The sequence below is a fragment of the Lathamus discolor genome, chromosome 9 (genome assembly GCF_037157495.1).
Source record: "Lathamus discolor isolate bLatDis1 chromosome 9, bLatDis1.hap1, whole genome shotgun sequence".
NCBI lineage: Eukaryota > Metazoa > Chordata > Aves > Psittaciformes > Psittacidae > Lathamus > Lathamus discolor.
In genome coordinates, this window is record NC_088892.1 from 10098044 (window position 1) to 10121394 (window position 23351).

A 23351-nucleotide genomic window follows, 5' to 3' on the forward strand; every position below is an offset into this window, starting at 1 on the left:
TTTGTCCTCTGATCATCTTCATGCTTTCACTCTGGCCCCAACCTTTCTATTGATTTATTACACTTCTGTGTCTCTGGGTTCTGTTTTGCTTCTTGCTCAAAGGACCTTCATTTTGATCTAGAAGGGAGGGAGGAAAATGAATAAAGGTTTCCTTTCAATTTTAAAAACTTACCAATAGGAGATCTAAGAACTTCAAACAAGCCTCTTACCATTCTTTGCAGTTAGTTTTATTCTGATCTCAGAGTACTGATCTTTTCCTCCTTCCCTCTTTTTTACTCTGTATGTCTATCAAGCAGATATAGTATCTGTCTTACTCCCTATCTGCCGTTACTCCATTTTCCCAAAAGCTCTTAATTTTTTGCTTTGAGGAGGGCATATTCTTGATGCTGTGTATGACTAAACTACAAACAACCAAGAGCAAGAACTTTGTGTATGGCAGTCTTTACTTTGGATTAAAACAAAGTTTCCCAAAGAACTAGAGTAATTCGTAAGAATAACCTCTGCACCCTTTTCACAGTGAAATCTGAGTTACTCTTCCCTCCATCCTGATGACATGGTTGATACTGCTTTTTCTGAAGCAACTGTTTTATTCCAGAAGGAACCTTGCACCTGAGGGAGAGACTTGCATTTAATACTTGGCAAATTAACAAAAACATGTGAGACGGTGGCAGTGGAACAAATGTTGCATTAGCTTTCTTTTTCCTTTCCAACTCCCACTCGTTTTCCTCCCTTACTCCACAGTCATGATTGGATTTAGGTCAAGAGAATGGAGAAGAACGCTGTTTAAGTGTACATGTATGTCTGTAAATATAAATAGGTGCATATGTGTGTTTCTGTGTGTGCAGAAAGATATGAAGAATAAACTTAGTGGGCAGAGCAGCAATGGTAAGTTTAAAAAAGATAAATGTAGCCAGATTCTAGATGTCACAAGTGATAAGGCTCTCCTGTGATTTAATAAATAAACCAGTAACTTTTGGGGTTAATACAGTATATTTTTAAGACACAAGTACTGTGACTAGAAAAACCCGAACAGTTCTTTTTTTACCCCCACTTGCTGCTGCTTTTTCCTATTTGAAGTCATTACTGCTGATTATCAACAAGGATTAGCTTTTTCACTAAGTTTTTCTTACAATGTGTCATTTTGAGCTGAACTCTAACTTTGAACAAAGAAAGCAGAGATTAATCAGCTAATAGTGAAAGAAACTTGATTACACAAAAGTGGCAAAGCATAAATACACTTGCATTTGCAACCCACAAAATCTTAATTAAAATAATTAAGGAGTAGTGACTTTTATTTTAGAAGTGTCTCGATTTGCTTTGCTTGAAGAGACTCTTGTTCTAGGTGACAGAGTTTGAGATAATCAGAGTTCTGTTGTTCTTAGCTCCTCTAAGTAATGCCTTGGAAGGTATCATCTGGGACTTGGTTGCTCTTTTTCGATTGTACAGGGATTTCAGTGCTAATATAACGAGAAGATGAGAACTGCGCTGGGTGAAGAAACAGGTTTCCTGTGGATCAGGGCTGTGAGACAATTATGTGAAATTATCTTAAAAAAAAAAAAAAAGGCACAAATAAAAACTCCTAAAAAAACTCTGCCCCAAAGCCAAAAAAACACTCCCAAAAAAACGGCAAAACAAAAAAGAAAAAAACCCAAACAAACCAAAAACCCCCAAACAAACCAAAACCCTCTTCACATCTACACTGTTCTCTCCACTTAATGGAGGAAACAGAAGGCAGATTTCCTGTAGAACAGAAAGAGCAACCAATTTTATGCTCCTGGGGTGAAGAATCTTAAAAAAGTGATACCTGAGAAGCAGATGGCAGAGAAAAGAGTAGAGAAGAGAAAGCCATGTGTAAAAAAGAGGAAACTGCGCCAAGACAGTCTTTCCAAATGTTTTCTAGACTGCAGTCCGAATTCTACAGTTCTCTCTGCTGGTGCTCTTGTGCCTGGGAATGGAGATCAAGGCCCATCTCAGGCATCATCCATCAGCTCAGGAGGTCTGGGTAGCTAAGTAGCACAAATCAGTACAGATTATAAACATGGTGGGGTCAAAGAGCTAGAGAGGTTTGAATTCCTCCTTTACATGGATGTTTTCAGAATGAATGCTATTTCCACTGGAGGATTTCTCCTCAGGAGATTTAAGGATCATTATGGAAAGATTAATAGAAATTTCAGCTAAGTTCACAGCAATGGAAAATAAGATGCTGAACTCTGTTTAAGAAGGAAACATTACTTTGTGCATTATCCTCTAATATTATAGTGTAAACGGTTATTATCTTTCCTGGTAATTACAGAATTTAAAATTTGTCCTTTCAAAGGCAGAAAACAACTTCTACCATATCCCAAAATTTCTGGAAGAGGAAAAGCTGAAGGAAAGGACTGAAAATTTCAAGGTGTAGAATAGAGGTGAAGGAAATGGCAAAATTTGCATATAAAAGAAGACAGGAAAGGATGTGTGATAATTGTGCAGGAGTCATGGCACTGAGGCTCATAACAGTTTAAAATATATTCACAATTTCTTAAAAGTTATTTACTCCAAAGTTCACTTTTTTTTTTTTCTTATTGGATTCATTATATCACTTCAAAATGATCTCTAAATATGTTTGAAACAATGAGTATCTTCGGAGAGTGAGAGAAGGAGAATTTCCTTCATAGATGTTTTCTGTCCATTTCTTTTTCACAACCACTTCTGCCTTCAACAGAGATTTTTGTGTTATATTTTATGTCTACAAATTATGAGCTTTCTAGAATAAAAAAAATTAACCTGATCCCTGTTCTTCCATATTCATTACCAAGAAAATCCTAGAATATGGGAGGGTCTCTCCATTCAACTCCATTGGCATTAACTGAGACCCTCCAGGACAATTTTTGTCACTTAACTACAGTTCAAATGGGTAATTTTACAGTTAATGATACATGATTTAATCTTTGGCTTTATAGAGAAAAATGTACTGTTCTAGTATTAAGATATTTATTTGTAGAAACATTGACGTGTTTATGATCTTAACAATGAATCTCTTATCAAAACCCAAGCTAGTCATTACACTTAAAGGTTGATTAAAACTGTTATTTTGTTGAATATGAACAGGTTTTCATAGACAGAAAATTAGCTGTTCTGGAACAGACCTAGGCTGCATATTGATGTAACACGTAGATATATTGTGTGATTCGTTACATAAAAACAACAACAAAAAAGACAAAATATTTAATTTTCCAGGAAAACAAACACAGAGATAATTAGAACTTGATAAACTGTTGGTTTAAGTAGAGGAACTGTTATCTAAAGGCATAAAACTTGCGTTCTTCCCGCCTTATACTTCACTGACAGAACATGATATCCAGCAGATGTGCTTGACTAGAAACACATTAGAGCTGATAGAACTAGTTTCTCCTCTTGCCTCTCCTTTAAATTATTCCAAAATAAAGTTATGTAGCATGTACCTATTTTTTTTCAGAAACATCCAATAGAAAACTCTATTTTTTTTCTTCATTTACATGTATTTGTAATTGGATGTCATAGATTTGTTATATATGCTGAATGTATTGCTCCATTTGTACTAAGTGAGGCTAGAAGGAGGCAATTTCAAAACAAGAAAATAAAAAGTTTCTTATTGCTTCATGAACCCTTTGTGGAATTACTTTCTGTAGAATACTGTGGATGAGAAAAAATTTCAGAGGCTCAGTGAAAGAATGAAGAAGTTTATGGAAGAGAAATTCCGTAATAGTTACTAAATCCATAGAAACAACTTTAGGTCAGGCAGTCCTGGAGCTGCAAACAGAGATCTGAGAATAGTTGGAGAAATTATCACAAATGCCTGTCTTAGTATTACATTCCTGTTTCTTACCTGCTTTGGAGCTGTCATAGGCAGTGGACCAGAGCGAATTAGACAAGTCTTCAACTGTTCTGGTTTGTTCAGTCCTGTGTTCAAAATATATTGTTTTAGTACTACTGAAACTTTTGAAGTGAAACTTTTAAGAATTTTTATGCTGTAATTTTGAAAATACACAATACTGTTAAAATTTCCTGATAGATCAGAAGCTCTAGTGTCTGGTCATGAGACTACTATGTTATGCATATCTAAAACCTCTTGAAGTATTAAAATAAGGCCTACTTTCCTCAGACTGTGTCCTTGCATGCTAAGAAACAGAAAGCAAGAGTTATTATCTTGTTTTGCTTGCCTTTCTGTAGCATGCAGACTAATACTAAAGCCGAAGCTCATTAAAAAAAAAAAAGGTAGAAAATGCTGTGCTGTTGATACTTGTAACTCAGTGTCTACTACCAGTGTCTAGATACTAGTGTATGGATTCATGCATTTATTTCCCGATTAAAAAAATAAATTCCTACTAGTTCAAGAATATGCATCTAGAGTATAAAACTTTGCCATACTCATATGGTTACTTCTGAAAATAGACATCACAATATAAGGAAATTTAAAGCTAATGTTTGCATTAAAATAATTTAGACTTGTTATATATAGAAAGGTAAATAGGGAACTGAATACTGAAAAACCTAAGTTTCCACATATTTTTCTGTTAAATGGTGGCTGTCCAGTCAGTCACACTGAATTCCTCTTGTATTAGAAACATTTATTCTGTGAAGGTATTGTTTCTGCAAACACTGTTTCACATTACTCTTGCCTTTTTTATCTTTCTCAACAAAGTGCACTAAATATTCTTTTCCTAATCAGAAATCTACTTGTACAACAGTGTTAGTCTATTTGTGCTAACAGTACTAGACAGTGCTAGTCTAATTTGGGAATTGTATCCACAGAAATCCTCATGAGTTTATACCCACTTAGAATATTGATCTGATTAGTTTCTATATACTCTTAGGGTACAGTGGCATTCCTATGACCTATTTGATTTTTGTCATTCAGCAGTGCCTTTTATAGCAATAGCCTATCTTATTTCTAGGCATTCTAGTTTTTCTTTCTAGGCATCACACAAAATTATGTGCACTCACCTTCCCTTCCCCCCCCCATTCTTCCCCTTTCCCCCCCTTTTCTCCCTTGTGCCTCTTTCTTCTCAGTCCTGGTATAATGTTTCAAGAATTTACCTCATTGATAATCTTGGCCATTTCTTGCACTGGTTCAGCAATATTTTCTGCGTTTTACTGAATGTGGGAATACTACTTTTGTTTCAATGTTTCCAACAAATATCTTTATTCACCCAGAAACTTTCTCAGCATTAATTAACTTTTAATTCCAGCTACAGTCACAAAAATCTATTACTCTTCTTTGCGCAAATATAATTTCTAACAAATAACAAAAGCATCATTTTACTCCACATCTTCTTTTATGCTTTCTGATGTTTATGGGTACCCAAAGAGATGCATTTAATAAAATTTACCTTGGCTCTGCATTCTTTTTAACAGATAAAAGTTTTAAGTTTAGCTTACCATGCCCAGATTTTTGGTCCTTCTCTCTCTTCTTCTGATTTTATTATCAATGTGTAGTGGAAACTAATGGTCCCCCAAATGCATTTGATCTAGCTATCTTATGAAAAAAATCACCACAGGGATAAGCAGATTGGTTTTGTGATTCTCTTTGTAGCTCTTTCATTGGCTATTAATATTTTTCTTATTTCTTCATTTATTAGGCATTTTGCTCATATTCTCATTCTGCGTAATATTGTTTAAGAGGCTATTTTTACACTGGAGATGAATAGGCTAATTCTGATGTTACCTCTGTGTGTCAGTGTAAATCAGTTTGGGATTAGACTGCAGTGGAAAGATCCCTTGATCTTACAGACTTAATTACCTATTCTTTAACCAGTTGGTGTACACTCCTAAATGGGTTAGGAATAAATAACTTGCTGTTTTAGATGTGAGCCTGTCATGTTATTGGCTTTGCATATCAGCTGCACCATTTTATTATAGAAACCTGTTCTATTTAGATAAATAGTGAATTGGAATTTAGCAGAAAATTTAGGAGAAAATAAATGTGTTTGAGCTGAAAATGGTTCTTTTTACTTTAAGATTTCTAAACTGAAATCTTTGAGCAAATTTAGAGAGGAAGTTTTCTCTTTTGTTTTCTGCCTTTTTACTTGAACAAAGAAGATTGACTGGCATGAGTGTTCCTTTTCTTGCTGCAGTGACTCAGCCAATTACTCTCTGTATGTCAGTAGGAACATATTAACCCATCCTATTAACTCCATGACCTCTGGAAGTGCCTTCCCAGACAGACCTGTAGTCAGGGAAATGAAAGCTGACTTATTTTTAATTTTCATACAGGAAAGGATTAGAGTTTTGTTCATGGAGGTTTTACTTTCTGAAGTCTGCTTGGTTGTTTAGCCTAAGAACTAGTTTGAAATGAAATGGGCTCTGAAGACAGTCATGGTGACCATGATCTAAAGAAAATACTTCAGGTTAGCAGAAGTCACTTTCAGTGACTTATCAGGTAGGAAGAAAAAAGCCAGGTTCTTTCTTATCTTGGAGGATGCCATACGTAGAATGGGTTAGGATTTGTGTGTGTAACTCATGCTATGGAGTCAAAAAGGAAATAATTTACACTCTTAGGCTGTGCTAACTTTATAAATTCTTGTGCAGATTTTCTTTTCCAAGGAGAACAATCAGCAAAAGATAAGCCTGTTTCCCCTTACATGCTTTAACAACTAAAATTTCTCAATCTATAGTACTCCGTAGGTGCTAGTGGAATTAGTGGGTGGAAAGGATAAAGCTGGTCACCAGAGGAAGGAAACGCAGGTATGCAGAACCCCCAGATGCAAGTCCTAACAGACTTCCAATGGATGTTCAAGCCCCAAATCTATGTTTAAATGCTCATTATCTTGGCCTGCTGAAGTCTTTTGGAACCCTAGCCTAGGGTGAATATATAGTGTGCGTGTATCTGAATAAGCTAACTGATGGCTGATCTATTCTGGGGTCACCCACAGGCCCTTGTCAGCTGATTTTTTTTATAAATCTCTATGGCTGTCACTCATGTTTGCCCTTGGAGAGCAAGATTTTTCAGCCTTACCAGTACTGATTCTCCCTATACAAGTTGTCAAATTGAAGATTCAAGCAGTGAAAAATATACAAAATCCCATTGGGAATACTAACTGTTTATTATTAACAAACACCTTAAAATTAGCTTACTTTAGAGGGTAAAAAAGACAACAAACTCTAGCATTTTATTGATTGCAAAAGAAAAAGAACACCTTTGGCAGTGCTAAACAGGAAGTTGTCACTGACGGTTAAAAAACCAATTTAGTATAGAGCAATGTAATCTCCAAATCCCTATCCTTCTATGATGATTGACCATTCTTCATCCCATGGCTAGCTGAACAATTACTGATCTTTTTAACTCAGGATGCTTCCTTGCTGTATCTGGAGCCATTAGACTTTTAGCAGAATGCATTATAAGTGCCATTACAGAAAAAAAAAAAAAAGTGTGGTAAGAAACATGAGGACTGTGTATGTAATGTACATGTCACTGTTCACCCTCCAATGTGCTCCAGTAGCAGCGTTTTGGCATACAATATTTAGTGGAATGAGATTTTAAAGTTGCATCCGAATCAGAAGCATTTTTCACTTTCAGAAATATTTGATATTTAATTTGCTCTTATCTCTTTCCTTCTCATTCTATTAATCTCTGACAGTGAAAAATAAAGGTTTGCCAAAGTAGATGGACCTGCCAGACATTATAAAGAACGATGTTAGCTGCAGAAATACTGCTTGTTTTACCCTTATGTTGTGGTGCACGGGTTTGTGCTTTCATCTTTTACACTATGTGCCTCCATAATCTCCTCTGCAGCTGTTCTAGAGGAATCTCTGCAGTTCTGCAATTTCCAAAATTTTATCAAGTTTCCTACTTGTTACAAATAGCTTAAGATTGTGGGTTTAGGGATTCCCTGTTTAAATGAACGACTGAGATCACTCTGAACATTTGTTCAAGGTTTTGATCTGTTTCTAGCTGAGCTGTCTGTCTTGGAGGTGTGGTTGTCTTGCTGACTGGGTCATGCCTATTTTTCCTCTCTGTCCTGACAAGCTGTCAGTGCTGTGTTGCTATCTCTATTTAGTCTCTTTCTGGTTTCTATTTTCAGAACTTAATACACCTTCTTTCACTGTTCCATCTTTAAGCCAGCTAGGTTTTTTACTGCAAGGCATAACAATTTGATATGATAGAATGTATGCAGTGATTTTTTTTCTGTATCTTACCCAGCTTGGGTTATGCTAATAACAATATTTAGCACATTTATACAGCTTGAAATAATTGCACAGAGATTAACTAATTATTCAGCACAGGGAGGTAAATGGAGGAAGAATTATTGCTTGTTTTTAAATAGAATGAAGACTGAAGTGACTCACCCAAGCTCTGCAATGAGTTGGGGTAAAAGTAGGTGGAGGATTTGCAGCTTCTTGAGAAATAAGCTTATAATATTTTTCAAGACACAATGTATATTAGTAACTTAATATATCATGTCTTAATATATGTATTTCTCATTACAATATCAGTGGCACTTTACCAGAATATCTGTGAGGCAGGAATGTTTTCCGTATTCAAATCTATGAGCAACCTAATGCCAAAATTACTGGATAGACCAGATTTACTTAGATATGAAGGAAATTTAGGCTATGCCAGTACAGGTTGATTGTATAAATAATAACTTATGTAAATTACCGATTGGTTCTTTTTTCTGCTTTTCCTGTATCAGAAAATTTAAACCTTATGCTTTAGTATGGCACTTCAAAATTTCGAAGAACTACACTTCAGAAAATACAAATACGTTTCAGCCTAAGATGCTGCTGAAAGAAGTTGTGAAGTGAAGGAAACATTTTACGAAGGGTTGTAAAATAAAACAGGTGGTTCTCCAAGGCAATTTCCTGTGGCTACTACTTCAGGACAGTAGAAACATGTATTATACATCTAAAAAAAATTAGTTAATTTAATATGAACATGTAAGAAAAAGCGTAATGTTTTATGTAGACTTTTGCGTAAAGGCATAAAGCAGGACTTGATGGTCCTCATACTCAGACCAGTATTGCATTCTCAAAGGTTATGGAAAATTATGCCACATTGCTGTTTTCCTGCAAAATAATGTTTTGGGCATCTTCCAAACCACAGTGGTTTGTGAAATTACTAGAACTGATTTATTTAAATTCATTTGAGATTCTATCTAGATATTCAGTTATATGTAATCTCTTGGGGTTCATGAGTGAACATTTTAAGTGCTTACTCAATCATGTGATCCAAGTCATAATTGAAAATATGCATTGAACTGGGCCCAGGACAGACTCATCTAGAACTCCTCTTAAAATGCATTTCTGGTTGGCAGCAAACTGTTGCTTACTGCACTCACATGAAGTTTTGAGCCTATCTTCTGTTGTTTTCATCAAAACCAAATTTTCTAGTTTACTCATCAGTATGTCCCAAGGGACAGTATCCAAGTGTATTACTACAGTCAAGGCAGACTGTCTCTAATGCCTCCCCTTTATCTGCTAGGCCCATTATCCTGTCGCGGAAGGAAATTGGATCATTTTGAAGTGATTTGTTCTTGACAGATCCATGTTGGCTGCTTTTTATCACCTTTATTATCCTGTAGGTGATTTTAAATTGAGTCTTAAGTGATTTGTTCTAGTATCTTTCTGAACATTGAAGTTAGACTGGCTGATATATAATTTTCTGGGCCTTTTTCCTCAGTTTGGAAATACCCATGAAGTTTGCCCTTCGCCAGTCCTTTAGAAACTTCTCTTTAGATCTTCAACAAATTCTTAAAATAAGCATTAATGACTCATAGATTGCATTGGCTAGTTTCCTGTGTATCCTAGGGTGAACTGCGTCAGTTCCTGTCAACTTCGATGCTATTAATTTAACCAAATATTTTTTTTCTCCACTTTCATTTTTTTTTTCCTTTTTCCATTTTGTCAGCACTGTGGTCTAGTAATCATCTATTCTGATCTAACGCAAAGATTTTTTTAAACCAATAACTGGTATACTCCTTTAGTGGTTTACATGCATGTGTTCTAAGCATCTTATTTTACATGTACATCCAATTTCATGCATGTTATTAATGTACATCACATTTAAACCTTCCAGATGAGCTTTAGAAGGGACTTAAATGGTTCTCAAATCTCACAGTTATTGTCAGGAACAGAGATTGCATTACTGGAGAAATTTCATTTGCTGAAATTCATCTGTGATCTAATAGCAGCTGAAAATACATTTTAAACAGGAGTGCAAGTGGAGAGATACTCTTCATCCTCATTCTTTTTCATGAATAAGTAGAAAGAAAGTTTAATTTTGAACATGATTTTTTTTTTAATTTTTTATTAAAACCCAATCTATTCAGTTTAAATGCTTGATTTTTTTCTCTGTCAATTGTAAAGATGGATTCTTTTTGAACTTTGATTTGAATTTAAGCTTTAACTATATCCTTGTGGTGTGTATGGTGTGTATTGTTTTGTTTTGTTTATTTACAATATTTACAGTGATTTTAAAATTTTGGTAGTTCTTACTTCTGAAGAGCAAATAGCTGTAAGTACTTTGTAATGTGTTATTTTGTGGGATTTTTTTCTTTGTTTTCTATACGCAGAAGGAATTTTTATCTCTGTGTGAGGCTTTAGTTCAGATGCATTCTGTATTGCTCAATTTAAACAAACTATTTGTTACCATGGATTTTCAAGATTGCTCAGTTTTCCAGACTTGTTCAAGAATCTCCCCCTTCAAACTAAGCCAATTTTTCAGCATTTCTTATACAGTATGCAATGCATCATTTGATTTATGGTAGCAAGGAGAGTGTGCAGTGTTCCTAACAGTCCCAGAGGTACTTTATGGAACGATCAAAATTATCAAGGACAATTTGCATGAAGCCAATAGTGACTCAGCACAGTTCAAGGCATCTTTTCTAAGTATGTGTAATCACTGCCTATTTTGAGCACATTTGCTTGCACAATGGCTTGCAAAGGCGACATAATTGGGGAAGAACATCTTTGGTTTTGTGGTGTTATCTAAAGTTTTCAAGAGAGGTACATAGTCTGGGATACAGAATTCATGTATGAATTTAAACCCTGTTACTCTGAGAACTGATCTGAAATTAATGCTTGTATGAATGCTTATAGGAGAAAGGGTTTTTCTCTAAATTGAATCTGGAGTACCTGTATGGTGTAATTGTTTGAATAATAAGAGCTTATTACAACTCAGAAAGGCCCATGAGAAGAGGAACCAATGCAATCATCTCTCACCTCACTGCATTTTGTCTTTCAGTGGTAGAAAACCCAACAGCACAATGTTGCCTAAGCCATGGACAAATTAACCATAGCGTTGATAGGTTTAGAGGTAACATTGTAGGAGGGAAATTTTCCCAGGCCTTTTGAAGGATTCTTTTGTGATTAGGAACTCTTTAGATGCAAATAATTATATGAACCATCACTCTTCAGTATCTTTGATGTCCATTCTGTATTTTTTCTGGACTACAGACACCTGGCTGTGAATACACACCTTGCAATTTTTACCATATCCTTTGTATGTTTTAGGCTGATTTAGCAAAGGCCATTAGTTAGCCTGAATCACCATGAATCAAAGCTGTTCATCTCGTTTATCTATTCAACCTTTAGATTTCCAGCTGGTTGTGTCAGGATGGGGTCTTCCTGAAACAGCTGAGTTATTCTGCTTTACAGCATGTCCTGGAGGTTTGCATTGTTGTTTTCATTAACACTAAACTAGGAAAAAGGACTTCTGAACATTTTGCTGTGAAATTGGTGGCTGGCTGAAAAAAGCTGGGGGTACTGACTGGCTGTAGATGTGAGAGATGCAAATATAAGTCTTGACTCAGAAAGATCCGGAATAGGATGCTCTGGCTGAGATACAGCAGGGTATTTAATCTGTATCATTCTAAATCATTCTGAAGAAGGAACCTGAAACCCTGAACCTGGCTTTCACCCAACCTAGGCTGTTTTATTGTTTATAGTGTCTTTCTTCCATTCTTGCCCAGCAATCTGTATGTGCTAGTGGTGCAGAAATCTTTTAGCTCCAGTGAAATTTCACTGTGGCAGAAACGGTTCTCAGTATTTCCTCTTTATTTGTCAGCAGTCCTGCATTCTGTGAAGGTTTGTAGGTATAGAAGCACTGAACAACAGGCGAGATCCTGCAGTCTTTGGTAGACTTTGTTTTACAACTTTTTGGGCGTCTTGCAGTAAGTTTTGTATGACTCTCATGAGTTAGAGACTTGTAAAATACTGAGAATCACAACTGTTTAGGAATGTGTTTGCAAAGAGAGGACAGTATGAATATCTGAAATGCTGTTGAAGTAATAGCATGGTAGGCTAAAAGATTTTTCACTTAAATACAGATATTTAAAAAAAAATATTTCAGTGTTCTACTTAAAAGGTAATCAGTACTTACAGGCTTGTAAGTGGTACAGTTGTGTTAACATATCGCTAAGGGCATTTTTTATTTCATATGCAGTGGTTTCCTTTCCGTTCTCAGATGGGAAAGAGGCTGTCCATTGAAAGAAACTTTGGCATACCTTTTACTGTCTGCATACTTCTAAAGATCATTTCTCTTCTGCTCTAGTGGGAGTGCTGATCCAAGCTACTGTGTGGCAGGTCTTAATATAGTGGGTCTTCCACCTTACTGTATATTCACCCCAAAACTACACCACATTATATTACAGTCAGTAAGAAAAATACTGTCCTGACCACTTATTGCATTCACTGGGGAGGTAGTAAGGTTAGTACAAGCTTAAATATGGAAATCCAGAAAACTCAGTGCGTATGACGTCTTCCCTTAATTCTGTAACTCAGAACATATAAATGACATGTGATTCTGTAATAAGTTTCTGGTCCAATAAGCTTCTGAAAATTGTGCCCTGAGCTGTCAATATGTCATTACTTAGTTACAACTCATTGAGCTTATGCTTGCTGGAGGTATAGGTCTTCACATTCACCCACTTTCTGAAAAATGAGCTGAAAGTTATTTGAATATAACTAGTTACCCTTCAGTAGTCCACTAGAGAATCCAGTTTACCTCACTACTGCCAAACTGTTCATTTCCAGTTGTACTAGTAATCAAAACCTGCAGGTTTACCTTGTCCCCTATGTGCAAAGTATAAATTGTCTTTCAAATCCCTTTCAGTCACTCATGGGTAATGAATAGCAGGAGAGTGAAGTGGTAAGAGGAATGTTCAGGAGCCAGAAACTGCAAGGGGATTTGTTAATCTGGATGTAAAACATAGAAGTTTAAAAGTGAGGATAGAAACAGAATTACCTAAAACTTCTATGTTTTGATTGTATATTCTCTGTTTTTATTACTTCCATTTTATTTTTTTTTAATCATTGAACTTTGAAAAAGTAAATTATTATCGGTTCTTGTGCAACATTGAGATATTTGTCTAACATTGCATTTGTCTAACATTGCATACTTGGGAAATCCAATTAGATTAAATTCTTGTTAGCATGGTCTCCCTGCCAATTCTGCTTTCACCTTTACCTGCTACAAATAAACTGGAGCTGAAATATATATTAAATACTGTGAGAACAATGGCATGTACCACGTGTTTGTACATACACTAAAGTCCTCCATCATGTTTAGGAATGCTTTCCTTTAAAAAGGTAAAAACATACAGGTTTAAATGCTGTAAACATACAGGTTTGGGAGCATGCAGAAAGGGATAATATAATTCTACTGGTAAATACATCCGTCAGGATTTACCCTTTCCCAAGTATTTTTTAAATGATATTTTCTTTCCTAAAACTGGGCACCAGCCTTTGCAGCAATATGTGGATTTGTGATATCAGATCAAATATTTTTTGTTTTTTTTTTCTTAATTTTGTGGATTTGTGCTAGTTTTTTTCCTTCTGCTAGCATTCATCTACAGCTCAAATGAAATGGAGAACACACTTTTATTTTAGATTAGCTTGTCTCAAGTATTAACTAAATATTAAATTTGTTCAAAAAACTGATCTCTTTTTTTCCCATGGCAGAGGTAAACCTTAATTTAGGAAAATTTTGTTTTACACCAAGGCAAAAAGAATGTTCACTTTTCTCAGCTAATTAGAAGTTTGTTCTTGGATATGTAACATGAGTGACTGTTGAGTGTTGGACTCATTCTGCCACACTGATTATGAAGAGGATTGTTGGATAAGACGTCAAGAGACAGGGCTGCTGTGCTTTTTGTAAGGGTTAATGGAGAGTGAAAAATTCTATAATAAGCTAGCTTTTACACAGAACATAATTATAAGTTTAGATATTGTGATGTTATGACACATTTTACAAATATAAAACTTGTGTATAGAAATACCTGTCGTTAGCATTTAACAGCTAATATTTTATTAAATATAATTTTTAACATATGCTACGTAATGGATATTGCAGTAAGAAAACAACAGCTGACAATTTCACTCAGAGCAAAGCTTCAAGGACATGCAACTCTGGAAAATTCCTATTCCTTCCTGAAAATGGGAAATTCTTTTCATCTGGGTGGAAAGCAAAGGGGAGCAGTTTCTGACAATCCATGGCTTTTCTAGCACATGTTTCCTGCATAAGCATCTTGGGATATGTGAAAAACAAGAAGTAAGGATTAATGCTCAAACTACATGATAAAAGTGCTAGTGTAATCACTGGTTCAATAGTATATTTCTGAGTGAAGGGAGAGCCTCATATGCATGAAATTGTGTTTCAAGCGGAACATGTTCCTCAGTTGTTGCCATCACCTCCATCCACTTACTTGTGTTCTTAGTAAGCTCCTTAGGCAAAAAATTATCTGTCTGCCAAAAACAAACTTATAGTCACAGATTAACTGCCATTAACCTCTTTTGCTTAATTGCAACTCTATATCCACTAAAAACCTCAAGCTCTCTAATGAGCAATTTGTATTCCTTTCAATACTTACACATTTTTAGAAGTGACTTGGGAGCCATAGGGTAAGATTTTTCCAGTATCAGTTTCAAAGAGACAAATCTCTAAGGTTTTTGGAAGTCTTGCTATATCTTTAGGTAAAAAAAAAAAAACAAAACAAAAAAAAAAAAAAAAAAAAAAACAAAACAAAACAAAAAAAAAAAACTTAGGAAATATCAATTTAAGTCTATTTTTAGAAGTTAACACAGAGATCCTAAATCACTTGGTACTTTTTTAAAGTAGTGTTTTCTTTTTAGCTTTTGAACTATATTCTTTCTTATAAATCAAGCACAAATATCTACTAATAAGCTTTTTTTTGCTGTGTAAGTATATTTTTTTCTTTTTATATAGCAAAGGATTAAAGAGGATGGTATTTGAAACTTTAAAAAATAGAATTTAATTCATGAATATAACTGTTAGGGAAGACAGCTATTGAAAAATAGGGGTCAGTTACTGAAATACTGTTTAAAGAGCACCATAAACTGTGAAGGACTTAACAGGAAGAATAACAGGACAAGTTTGTGTTGGGTAACGCAAGCCCAAAGGCAGAAGCTGATATATTATAAAAGACAGTATTTATGGCTCATTAGATAAAGTCACAACTCAACCCAGTATTCAAACACATGATGCTGATAGGAGAAAAGGCATGTAATTAATCAGGTTACATAAGAGAAGGCAGACAATTAAAAGAGAAGTCAGATCTAAAACTAACTGTGTAAAAGTTTGGCAATGGAATCACTCGCTCCTTCTGTTGTGGTATGTGAAAACCATAGGATGCACTAGTCATTTCAGAACAGTTCAACACATTAATGGTAAGGAAACAGTCCACACAAGAGAGTGATTTAGATTGGATATTAGGAAAAATTTATTCACAGAGAGGGCGATCAAGTATTGGAACAGGCTGCCCAGGGAAGTGTTCGCATCACCATCCCTGGAAGTGTTCAGAAAATGTGTAGATGAGGCCCCTAGTGCCATGGTTTAGTGGTGGTCTTGGCAGTCTTGGAGGAAAGGTTGGACGTGATGGTCTTAGAAGTCTTTTCCAACCTAGCTGATTCTGATTCTATGTTTCTTTTGTTTTTATAGATATTCCTGCCTGGGTCCAATAGGCCTTGTTAGGCTCACTACTTTTTATTGTTGTGTGTTTGTAAGATACTTACTCAAAGAACTTCCCATCTAAACAGTCAAGATGTTGAAGGGGCACAAGGAGCCAAGGGGATGCAGCAGAACTGGCAAAGCAAGTTGTAAACTTCAAGCCGTAGATAGATCCTCATATCAGTTATCTTGGCAACCAGTACATACTGCTTTGTTTATTTTGTCCCTAAACTGGTTGACACAGGCTGCCCAATACATGACTTTCTCTGAGTGAATTGGCTGGAAATCCAAAATTGGTGGGTCTTGTGAGTTTTGAACCTCTACCTGAGACTTTTAGTGTCTGTTCAGAAGTGATGGAAAATGCATTGTTAGATTTCACAGGAAATCCTGTGAAAAAAACTACTTTCTGGCAGCTGCACTTGATACCAAGTATTTATTAACACTGCAGCCTTATTCTTTTTCATGACTGTCATATTTGTGCTTGTTGCTGAGGTTATTTTTGAACATTAATTGGCAGTTAAAGTAACCTTGTCCAATGCTCTTTTCCTGCTTCTTTTCCCTTGGTTGCTTTTCTCTTCTCATTCTCTATACTCCTAATAAATATTTCAAATTCAGTTGTTACTTTTTATTGCACTTTGGTCACAGAAGACAGAGAGCTTGGCTTAATCTGCAGTCTTGGAGGCAGATAAGCAGAAAAAATGGGAGCAGAGAATTCCTGGGTCAATGGCCTTGGGAATAATGGCACAAATACAATGCTGCAAAAAACTCTTCAATAGCTCTAACTTCAGTCAAGCTGCAATGGTGAATTTTTGATTTGTTTGGCAGTTTGTACATTTATATAAAAAAGACAACAGAAATATCAGAGGAAGGATGGAGGCAGGAATTGTGATGTAGTGCAAAATAGAATAAAGTGAGGATTTACAACATGTTTTTCCAACATGTTTATAAAAATCTGTTTAATATTTTTAAGTCACTTTTGGCCTTTTGGTGATTGGTACATTGTTAGATAATTAAGAATTATATATTAGTTAATGAGGCTTACAGATGTATTTGGTATTTCAGAAAAGGACAAAACATATAGATGAAGGGGTGGGATTTGAGGTTGGTAAATTTGGTGTTTATTGTTCCAGCATAGGATTCAGAAGCAGGTGGTGTGTGGGGATACAATGGTAGGCATGCAGAGTTCTCCTATTGCTGCCACCAGTATAAGACAACACAGAAATGCCTCATTCCTTATCTTCCAGAACTTCCTTTTAATCTTCCTAAGTAAGCATTGCTACATTTTCAAACAGAATCATTCTTTTTAATAGTACAAATACAATTACTTGACCAGCCTTATTAAAAGCAGTGACTTTTTCTTTCACCCTTCAGCTCACATTCCTTTTATTATTTCTACCTGAAGAATATCAAACAGACATTAGACTTTCACATTCTCTAGACCAATCCTTACTTTTGTTACTGACTTTTTGTTTCTGATATTTTTATTTTTCACGCATTTTATAAGTTCATGCAGGTCCCATAAAAATGCAATCCAATGTCTCCTGTTTGAAAAATTCTTGAATATGTTACTGAGTTAATTCATGTAATAGCCAAGAAATGGGAGTGTATATGGTGAGGGAGATCATTCCTGAGCAGTAGTCCAAGTGAATATAATTCAAAGTGTTATGTTTTCTATTATCCTACTAGGTGCTGTGCCACAATGACCTTGTTCTGCAAACTCAGGAGCTGAGACTCTCCTACTGCCTTTTCAGATTCAAAACCCTTGCAATTTGTATTTTTCTACACGTACCAGCATGACTTTCTACAGTCAGAGTAGCACTTAATCTCTCCTGATATGAAGGTGCTGTTCAATTTGGGCTTCCAGTTTTCTGTAAGTAGTTTTGTAAGTCAGTTCTTACCATATTGTTATGTGAATTGAACAAATAGAGCAAAACGAGAAGAGACTCTTAATAAAGTCAGGGGTCTTGCTGTGGATATAGAACTCTGAGCTATCCTTGTGTTATAATGCAAGTCATTTCCTGGGGATCATCTGATATTTGTAATTTTCAAGCAAAGTAAAATACTGTATTTCCAGCATGATCTCTTGTGAGTCAGTTGCTAGACCTCATGGTAATAGGTTGCATAGACAGAATTTTCTTTCATGCTTTGATGGGAAAAGGAATCAAGACACTACTTATGTGTGAGGCAGAAACCTTGATATTGCCTTGAATGGTTGCAGTATGCTGCAAAAAGGAATTTTGTGCTGTGAAATAGGGGGAAACCCTCTAGATAGTATCATTATCAACTGTGTGTGATTCAATTGAGATCACTGGTGTAATATAATGGAAAGCTTGGTATGGAACAGTTATGTGTAAACAAACTGAATATTCTGTGACATGAATGATCACTCAGTGTCAGAGCTGTAACTGGGGAAATGATTAGGCTGTTTTGCAATAGTGAACAAAGGCTGGCAAAGATGGTGAGAAAGAAGGCAAAGGCTCTGAGTGTGAATATAGAAAATAGTTTAAGAGTGAGAGCAGAAAATACCAATATACAGTAAAAAAAATTTACTGCACAGGAAATATTTCTGAAGTAATTGCTGCACTTCAGTATGATTAATGAAACCACAGCATTCTACAGAATAACAAATGATGCTGGAAAAACAGGAACTTATTTGACATATCATAATCTGACACATAAAACATTACCGTGAGTTTAGTTACAATAGTTATGGGATTAAATATCCTCTCTATAGATATGTTCTACCTAAGTTCTTTAACCTAGCTTGAAAGAATTTTTAACCTACAGATTGTAAGATCTTTCTGCTTATATACTGTCATCATTTGGTGATGTTTTTTTTCTTTGCTTTCTTTTCCCATGACTTAAGAGAAGGTTTTCCACACTGACTTTTTTGTGTGCTGCAGCAGAAACGGAGATGATAGCAGGGGACAGCCATATTTTGCCTCCCTTTCTTATGTGTTTAAAATCTAGGCAGAGCAGATTGATACTATGCTAATATTCCAGTCCAAAGTCTACTATAAGTAAATGGTAAATAGCATTGGGATCTGTTTGGCAATAAAAAAAAAGAGGTGTGTTTGTTTTTAAAACATCTTTAAGGGCTCTATATATGGTATTCAGGTATCATACAGCAGATTAGTTGTAGTTGCTCACTTGTAACTCTGTGGGAAGATACAGAAGAAGCTTGTTTTGGATTGTTGACAGTGCCCTTTAATATTAAAAACAATGAATTACAGTTTAGAGTGTGCTTATGATTTCTCATTTGTCTAGAACCTTAAAGAGGAAAAAATACTTATCTGCAAACAGACATAATTAAAGGTATAAATATAATATGCAGCCAACAATAACACCTCTTGAAATTCTAATTTTTCACTTCAAAATTTTTATGAAGAATTGATCAAATGCCCACAACAATTACTTCAATGTCAATTTTATCAGGCTGTGACAAAATCACTATCCTCCATAAGGAAAACACTGCTAGCTTATTATTGTAATTTTCAGTCTCTCTTTTTTTTTGTATTTTGTGCCCTACGTTGGTAGAATTTTTGTCTAAAATTTACCTCTGAGAGATAGTAAGCATATATTAGTCTATAAACACTGATCAGGCATTTAAGGACAAATCAGTTACAATTTTTAGACTGCACCAGCAGTGATTTGAGCTAGCTTCAAAATAGATCATGTAGCATACCATATTTATCTTGGAACATTGTTTCTAGTGTAAACTTTTTCTAGATAGCAAATATGTGCCATAGACTTCTCAATGAACAACCTCAGACTATTGGCAGTTAACGTCTTACTGGCATAAAATCACTGTTGATAATGATTTGGAATAGTTTACTTAAGCAATCCAAGTTAGTTTACAAGGCTGCTCTAATGTAAATGTTTTCATAGAAATTTTGATTTCTTTGTTTTCTTACTTGATATGGTCAGACATATTGTGAAGTTAACAGTTTTCTGGAAGTCTTCATTTCCCAAGCACTAGAAAAAACTTTCTATGGCAAATTGCAACAGACTGTTAAATATCATCTTGAAGTTAATGTATATTCATGTGCTCAGAAATATCTATTCTACATAGTGTCAATTTTTTTTGGTGTAGCACTCCCTTAAATCCCATCTCATTCTATTTCTCTCTATTCTACAGTTCTCTGACCCCTAAGAAGGTGATGGTAGCTGTTGTCCAAAATTCTCAAGTACATATTGTCACCTTTCTTCATTTTTAAATCGAAACACTAATCTAAGGGGTTCTGAAAATACTTATTAATTTGTTGAATAAAAAGCCTTGTAGTTATTGTGCTCTAATCATCTCTTTATTAAGCAACAAGGCATGAATTACAAAATAAACACTTACAGCTAATATGGCTTAAGCTCAAGGCCAAAAGCCAAGTGTCAGAGGCAGTGCCATGGTTGAATTATTATATCGCCATTCAAACTCTGAAGCCACTTGTCTGCTCATAATATGGTTATTAAAAGAATGAAAGCATAGTCATAAATGTAATCAGTTTCTTTCAAAATAGCATGGTGCACATGGGAATATGCATCCTACTACAACATCCTGCACTACGGAAATAAAGTTTGTTTATATTTCTGAAGATTAAATTGCACAGTTCTTGAGGAATTTATGTGTTTCTGGAAATCATCAGCTCACGTGATTATTTCCCATTTAGACAAGGTTTGTTCAGCTATTTCTAATAAGAAAGAATGAGATAGGAAAATCTTCAGAATTTGAACAAAGAATGAAAATCTGTGAAAGTACCGTCACTTTTAAATTTTAGCAGCAACTCATTAGTAGTAATAAGTAGTCAGGCCCAAGGACAATAAAACAACAAAGTGCATGGTTATTTCAGACACATATCTAAAAAATATCTGGATATGAATAAGCATGGATGCCTGTGTTACAAACATTTTTTCAAACTGCTGATTAAAAGCACATCAGTGGTTCTCACCAGAGCTGTTCAAGAATTGACCAGTTCCCTTGTAGGGCTGAGAGAATAGAAAATTCTCATTTACCTCAGTCTAAACTTTATCCATTATTCATTAACTTAGGTAGGACCTATAGATTATACTCTGAATGAGAGCAAATGCCGTTTCTTATGAACACACTTTGGACATTTCAGAAAGTTCTTTAAAACACATTGTCTATTTCTTTTGTCCCAATATATATTTTTTCTTTCTTTCTTGATTAGGTTAGGAAACTCTTTTCTACTGGTGTGATTTCCCTTTATGGCTCTGAAGTATTTCTTTTGATTCACTGGTCCAGGTGCTAATAGCAAGCAGCTCTGAGTTGTTGCATCTTCCTTGTTAGTGCATCCTTAGCTAGATTCTGTTCCTCCCTCGGAGGTGAATAAAAATTCAATCATCCTCCCTTTAATTTAAGTACTAGTGAATCTCCTGTTAATTTTCTTTTATTGAAGGGTTCAAAATATTTTTCAAACCATTCCAAGGAAGCTAAGATTCTTACTCCTGTTTGCAATAGGTGTTAACTCAGTCTTACTTCAGGAAGAGCATGAAAAAGTAAATGTAGGAAATACAGGTGATTTTCTTTTTTACTTGGTGCAATAACTATCAGGTGTCAACTTCAGGCTGACCTGTGTTAAAATGAGCATGTTTGGTGGAGATTTTTAAAACAACTAAAATGAAAATGAATTACTGATTCATGAAAATGTCAAGGAACAAAGGTGTCTGGTAAATTTATGACCTTACAGCATTTGATGATGGCCATTGGTGCATGAGAACTTGCACATCTTTTAAATTGAGAGATGATGGAAGATGTTACCTGAAAAGTTTTCTTCTTGCAATTTTATTTGAATAATAACTTCAGTGATGACAGAGCAAGCACATAGGTATAAATGGCAAGTAGCTTTCCTGAAGTCAATGAAATTACATTGTCATGTATTTGCTTTGTAATTAGAAGTGGACTCCTTGACATGTACATGTGCCTACAAAAATTCAGTAAGATTATTCAGCTGCATTTACATACATTATCTGTAGGGGAGCTTTAGCTTGAGTGATACAGGTATTTAAACTTCAAGTACTTTGGTTAATATGCAGCATTTGTAGTCAACATTTGAGTAATCAGAAGAAAGAAAATCCTTGCCATGTTGGTTCCACCAAAACTGTGATTTCACTTAAAAGTTTTCAGTTGCCAATAAAAGCAAAACAAGTAGAAAGCATTCTATTTTCAGTGTAGACGGACAAGGAGGAGGATATTGAGAAATTCATATTAACCCTTAGAAATTACATATTTAATAAAGTGCTAGGGAGCTTTATTCTGTTAAGAAACCTCCAACAAAAAAGCAGAGGCGATGAAAGAGGGTGTAGATGAAAGAGGGTAGAAAAGAGTTCTTGAAGTAGAAGATCTCTATTTTGGTCAAGGCTATTCGTGAAACTAATTCACGGTGTATGACTTTGGTCAGAAGTTTTCCTTTTGTTACGTGTTTAAATAAATTTATCAGCAAATTTATTTCCCTTTATTAAAGTGTGGATAGATAAATATTTCTAATCTTGTTTATTAATTTTAAGTTAAAGTAAGAATAGAACAGGAAAAATAAAGGTTTTGACCTAGCAGAAAATGCTTGGAAAAAAAATGCACGCAAGCTGACTGTATGCACTGAAGTTTTAAATTTGAAATGTGGCAGTTGCATAATCACAATGCAAGTCTTCTAAACAGAAAATAGTCTCAATCTTTCATTTAAACAATGTACTGTATAAAGCACCTCACTCTGATCTGGTGGCCTTTTCACAGTGAAGTGATGAAACAACCTCCAAGTAAGAAATAGAAGTGTGTTAAGAGTTGAAGATATCTGCATTTCACATCTTTCCAAAGGCTCTTTTTATGCTTATGTTTCTCCTATTTCACTAGTAAAACTGTCCTTTTTTATTAATAGGTGTTTCTTAGAATAGGCATGGTACATATTCCTTCTTGAATTGTAGGCTTGCTTTCAAGATTTCAGGGAGAGTGAGGAAGAAAAGACTGAAGTTAGTTTGGGTGCTAGTTACACTGGCATCAGATCGATCCTCTATGGACCAACTGCTTGATGAGACGTTCCTAATGTACCCAAATGTATTTGACATTACAAGGAACTTGCGAAATATAATGATTACAGAATGTTTTTACCCTGATGCGACAGTAGCCTTTCACTATGGATGTGCTCATAGAAAAGGTGTAGAAGGGCAAGCCATAAAGGTTCACAGAAGGCAAGACAGACATCCTCTAGCAGGATAGAGATTTCTCATTATGTGAATTAATAAAAATGTCTGGTTTTAATAACTAAAGGCAGCATCAAAGTGATGTGGACCTAAGATGAAGCTGCAAGCTGAGGTGAAAAAAACAATATTGCTTTATGGATTTTTCCTTTGTATCCTCTATGGGTTTGGCTTTTGAAGATTTATATCTCAACCACCCAGGTCTTTAGATATGCACTTGCTTTTAAAA

At 35.2% G+C, this 23351-nt stretch overlaps 1 long non-coding RNA gene across 1 annotated transcript in view; it reads left to right on the top strand.

The window, feature by feature from the left end:
* LOC136019429 (uncharacterized) overlaps nucleotides 1–23351 on the top strand; it is a 370301-nt gene that overhangs the window by 314300 nt on the left and 32650 nt on the right. The window contains exon 3 of the long non-coding RNA XR_010614872.1: nucleotides 17609–17792. This is a non-coding gene — a long non-coding RNA (uncharacterized LOC136019429). The remainder of the gene's footprint in view (nucleotides 1–17608; nucleotides 17793–23351) is intronic.